Raw genomic sequence first — 6,000 nt, forward strand, 5'->3', positions numbered from 1 at the left:
CATTACCAGGACACATAAGTTGCAACTTCCTCCTGATCATTGGAGAAGGGCAAGGAAGGTCATAAATGTTCTTCTCTGCTCAATGATCCGTACAGCCAGCGCAATATCCATTGCAGGCAAATTTCAAGGCAGGGATATGCTGAGATGTACAGCACAGCAAACATCTTAAATGAATGTAGTTAGGGAAGTGAAGTGTTCACTGAAGCAGCCAGCAAGGTCAGGTTTGTGGATCTAGGAGGGCAATTCTCATGGGAATGAGAGGTCTTAACTTCAATTCTCAAAAAAATCTAGGCTCTTGGGCAAATAAAGGTCATAGCTTAGTGGTACAGTGGTCCTTTCCTCTATAAGGTCCAAAGTTCAACACAATCTCTGATAGGAGATGCTGAGAGGGACCTCTGTCCAAGATCCTATAGAGACATTGCCTATCAGAACAAATAATTCTGGACTAGATGGGCTCTGAGCTATGATCCTTCCCCTACAATAAAGGGTCTTTATAGGCTCATATGAAGCCCTTTTATTTTGTGGGAGAAGTATAGCTCCAAGATAGAGCATATGCTTACAGAAAGTCCCATGTCCCATCTCTGGCCAAAAGGGATCTCAAATAGGATCCCTGGGTGGGTCCAGGGAGTAATAAATTCACCACTGGAGAAGGGGGGGTACCATCTGACTTGAAGCAGGCGGTAGTGCAGTTGGTCCTTAAGAAGACTTCCCTGAACCCAGAAGCGTTAAATAATTCTCACCCAGTGGTGAATATCCCCTTTATAGGAAAGGTGCCCAAGAGGGTAGTGCTGCTTCAGTTTCAGGCACACTTGGAAAAGACAGAATATCTGGATCCATTTCAGTCTGGCTTCAAGTTCAGTCATGGCACTGAAGCCGCCATGATTACCCTTGCTGATGACATCTGCCAGGAGAGAGATGTAGAGCGAGCATGACCTTGCTTCTTGACCTCTTGGCAGCTTTTGTTCCCATTGACCACGGTATCCTTCTGGAGTGGCTCAGGGAGGTGTGGGTTGTGGAAATTGTGGTTCCATTCCTCTGTCTAGGGCCATTTCCATAAAGTAGTTATGGGGGGCCACTGTTTAGTGCCATGGGAGCTATCCTGTGGTGTCCCTCCGGGATCCATCTTGTTCTCCATGGAATTTAACTTCTATCTGAAGCTGCTGGGAGCTCTCGTCAGGATACTTGGTGTCACTGATAGTGGATGACACCCAGCTCTATCTTTCTGTCCATCAGAATCAGGAGAGGCAGTTGAGGCGCTAGACTGGTGTTTGGAGGCAGTGAAGGGCTGGATATGTACCAAGTACACATGGTGTACTTGGTGTACCAAGTTCTCGAGTTTGGGAGGTGGGGAGACGACCTATTCTGAAAGGGAGGAGCAGGTCTGTAGCCCGGGGATGCTCCGGGATCCAGGATTGTCACTGGAGGCTCAGGTGGCCTCGATGGCTAGGAGTACCCATTTCCAGCTCTGGCTGGTTTGGCAGCTATGGCCCCTTTTGGACAGAAATGACTTGTCCATGTTACTCTATTCCCCAGATGTCCCTTCCTTTGCCTCCATACTCTATTCATACTCTATTTGTTTATGCTTCAGTGGAATCTACAGCATGCATTCCCTCTTCTTAGCTGTTCACCCAAGAAATGTCTCTGCCATACAGGGCTGAAAGGAACCTAGGCCTACCGTCAGTCCCTCACAGTAGTGTAGCGGCCAATTGAGACGTGCAGAGTCCTTTTCTGATAGTTATGCCACGACCCTTCACATCCAAACCCCTAGGATTTGCTGTCTCTTCTGCAATTACATAATTATAGAACCAGAATAAAACTGTTGAGTGCATAGGCTTCCCCCCCCACCTCTCTCTATAGGTGAGCACTGCCAAAATGTTTTGAAATGAAGTGTGGGACTAGGATCTGGGAGACCAAGGTACTTTGCCATGAAGCTCACTTCTCACTTACCCTAGGAGTTCATCAGCATGAAAGGGGAGGCAAGCACTACCTATTGAGAAGAGTCTTCTCACTGACTGACTCACCTTCTTTCATTCTGATTGGCTCTAATCAGCACAAAAGGACAAGAAACATGTTGTTAGCTGAGTGAGGAGACTCTTCTCAGTGGCTAACATGCTCCCCTTTCATGCTGATTGGCTTGTACCTAGGGACCCTGCTCCCCCAAAAGTAAGAGGTCTATGACCCTATACCTCCAGATGACTAAACATAACAATATTTTTCCTGGATGTCCATTAGAGAACAATCTTCTTTTCTAAGAGCCAAGGGTGTCTGACCCTCAAGAATATATATTAGACAAGCACCATCTCTGGAATATTTTTGGCACCTACTGAAGACCTTCCTCTTTTTCAGTAGAGACCTTATCCCAGTCTGCATCTGTGTTGGAATTGCTTTTTAAGATGTTTTTAAAGTTTTTTTTTTTTAAAAAAGATGTTTTGTTTTAACATGCTTTTAAAGATGTTTTGTTTTAATATATTTAAATGTCTGTTTTTATGATGTTTTAGAGTGTTTTTAATGTTTTTGTTGGCCGTCTTGGGCTCCGGCTGGGAGGAAGGGCAGGATATAAATTTAATAAATATATAAATAATAAAATGTAGGGAACAACCTAAGCAATCCCAGTATCCTGGTGCTAAGGATGACCTCTTGGATTGGGGGCAAGAGTCACCCCTATGATCTATTTATGGATGACAAACAAGGTGCTTTTTTCACCTTGAGTGTCTAAGCCTTCACGACTAAATGGAGATCTTTGAGTCAATTTGCTAGGGATATACTCGAAATGGCAGAGGAACATGCTTCCTAGCCAGCACTGTGAAGACCTTGATGGAAGGAATTCTACTAGGCTCTCCTCTTCATTTCAACAGGGCTTGCAGAAGAATGCTTCCTTATAGATTGGACCCATTATTTCGAAAATGATTGATTGTTTTCAGCAACCCCTGGAGTCTTTCAACACTTGAGGTTTTTGCCAGCTTTATGTAAGCACTGAGCCAATAAATCTCATTTAGTGTTCTTTATCAGGTTACTGAAGCCAGGACGGGCCTTTAATTCTAAATTTCCTTGTCTTGCTGCACACTGAACACTTAAACAAAAATTAAAATGAGCCCATCTTCGGCAGTTATTAGCGAGGAAATGAATTAACACTGGGAACAAGAATGGATTACTTAGCAAAAGAGTGAGCAAGGTGAAATTCAGCTGCCCAAGGAGTAACAGATGGTCCTGCAGTCGCCAAGCCAGAAGTGTTTTTTAAAAGGATGTGGCTGCAGCACTTGCAAGCATCCCTCTTTGGGAAAAGGCAATGAGGACCTATCCCATCCTCTTACATGGAACTTCCTTATGAAGAAGCAGTGTACCTCTCTTCCAGGAACATTTGCTGACTAAGTGCATAGAGGTTTAGGAACTGAGACCATATTTAGGCTTGCCAGGTCAGAAGCATCCCAAATTCTGAGATTTCAGGGGCTGGCCCTTGTGGTGTCATAGGGGTGCACCTGAGTGGGCCCGAGTGTTGTTATGATGCATTAAGCATCAACAGTAGTTGCTTGGTGCATACAATTAAAAAAAACATTTCTCTAATTGGAAATTAAGATAGAGATCTTAGCTAAAAGATGGAGCCTGGGTAGGGAACATTTAAACTAGCCTACTTACTTCTGGCAATAAGGGTTTAAATGCACTCAGGCCAGGCCAGTCACCAGAAAGCCATTGTATGAAGAAAGGAGCACTCAGGAGTAAAGATGGATGCTCCTGAAGGCTGCAATTCTAAGCACACTTACTAAGGGACTAAGCCCCATAGAACTCAATAGGACTTACTTCTGAATAGATATTTATTTATTTATTATACTTGTATACCGCCCCATAGCCGAAGCTCTCTGGGTAGTTTACAGTAACTAAAAACAAATACAATTTAAAATACATCTTTTAAAAAACAATTTAAAACACAATTTAAAAATTTAAAACAATATAAAACACATGCTAAAATGCCTGGGAGAAGAGGAAAGTCTTGACCTGGCGCCGAAAAGACAACAGTGTTGGTGCCAGGCGCACCTCATCATGTATAGTTTGAATTGTGCTGTTGGTAAAGCTTGACTAGGGATCCTCTGCAAAGATATCCATATCTAAGTAGGGTTGGCAACCCTCTGCCTGGAATTCCCTGCCCATACCTTTTAACATGGCTGCTCCAAATTTCTTTACAGATTTGACCCTTCGCTTCAGAAAGAGGTCTGAGAAATGAGTAAGAGTAAGAAGATTCTCTACCCAATTCCAGTGAGTAATAATTGAGAGAGAGAAAACAACCGTGGTTTGGTCTACCTTCACTGGCAGCTGCTTTGGAACAACAATAATTGCAGCCACACTTCCCAATATGTGAATTCTCTTTTACCACTATTGGGCAAGAAACAAACCATCATGCAACCAACATAGAGCACCGTCACTGGGTTTAAGGGGTTGAGCAGAGTACATGGAACCACTGTTGTTGCTTCTATGGATGAAAGGGAGTGAGGATAAAGGTAAATGAAATGCAAATAGAAATAGAAAAAGAAAAGACAGTGATGATTATGCAACGCCATACCAACCACAACAAGATTCCAATGACTAAGGAAGAAAACTCAGGATCCCACAACCAGAGTTCTTAACCAAAAACCAAAATTTAAAAAATCCTGTCAGTCAGTCAGCCAAGATCATAGAAATCCCCACGCAGCACAACCTGACCCTAGGGCTGCAGTTAGTGCAGAATGCTTCGGCACGCTTGTTGTCATGAGTGAGACCCTATCAGCACATAATACCTCTGCTCTGAAATCTGCTCTGGTTGCTGATTTGCTACCAGGCCAAGTTCAAGGTGTGCTTTCCATGTTACAGGTGCCACATAGTACTTGTACTGCTCTTGTAAGAAATCTAGTGTGACATCACCTACACTTTGGAACTCTCTGCCTATTGACATTAGGCAGATACCTTCATTGTACTCTTTTTGGCACCTGCTAGAAAATTTTTTGTTTAGGTAGCCTACCCAGGCATGTAGAAGCTATTGTGTTTTTTATCTGTTTTTGACTCATTATTGGTTTTACTATTTTGAATGTTTTTACATACTTGCCTTAAACTGTTTTTGCCAATAATTTTATTGTTTTAATTCCTTCTGTAAACTGCTTTGAGGTGTTTTCACAATAAAGCAGTATATAAATTTTGTAAATAAAATACATAAATAACTTTTGGAGTCACTTTGGCCCTTGGGTCTCTTTCCACTTTTAGGAACAAAGGTATCTGCCTTATACCAACTCAGGCCATTTGACACTATCTAGCTCAGTAGTAATGGCATGGACTAGCTCTCCAGGATTCCAGGCAATAGTCTTTTCCAGAAACTGTTTTTTGGACCTTTGCATACAAAGCATGTGCCCTACCACTGAGCTACAACCCTTCCCCTGTTTAAAAATTATCGTTTAAAATTGTTCTTTTCAATTCACTAATGAATGCACAACATACCTAGGGCAGATCCACCCTATGCATTTAAAGCACATTCAACACACATTTGAATCATGTGAATCCCACCACAGAATTATGGGAATTGTAGTTTGTTAAGGGTGGTGAGAACTATAACTATGACAGGGAAACTACACTTCCCAGGATTCTTTAGGGAAAGTCATGCACTTTAAATGTGAGTTGGATGTGCTTTAAATGTATTGTGTGGATCTACTTCATAAACTTTGCCTGCTTGTATATCATTTTAATTACGTTTTGAAAAAGGGAAATCAGCTATACGTTTACTGGGTGACCATGGGCTCCTCACCGTCTTTCAGCCTAATCTGCCCCTTAGGATGAAAACAACAGAGGAGAACCATGACCAACCCAAGGAAGAAGGGCACACTTAAATGTAGAGGAAATAATCATGTACAACCATAGTGTGAAATCAGAGACTTATCGGGACATAGTATGAAGAAATATACTATTGTCTATACTTGTCAAGCAGTGCTATCCCCTAAATCTGGTGTTCAGTAAGAAGGCAGGCAGGTGAGCGGCTGGTTCAGG

This window comes from Rhineura floridana, chromosome 4 (genome assembly GCF_030035675.1).
Source record: "Rhineura floridana isolate rRhiFlo1 chromosome 4, rRhiFlo1.hap2, whole genome shotgun sequence".
Taxonomy (NCBI): Eukaryota; Metazoa; Chordata; class Lepidosauria; order Squamata; family Rhineuridae; genus Rhineura; species Rhineura floridana.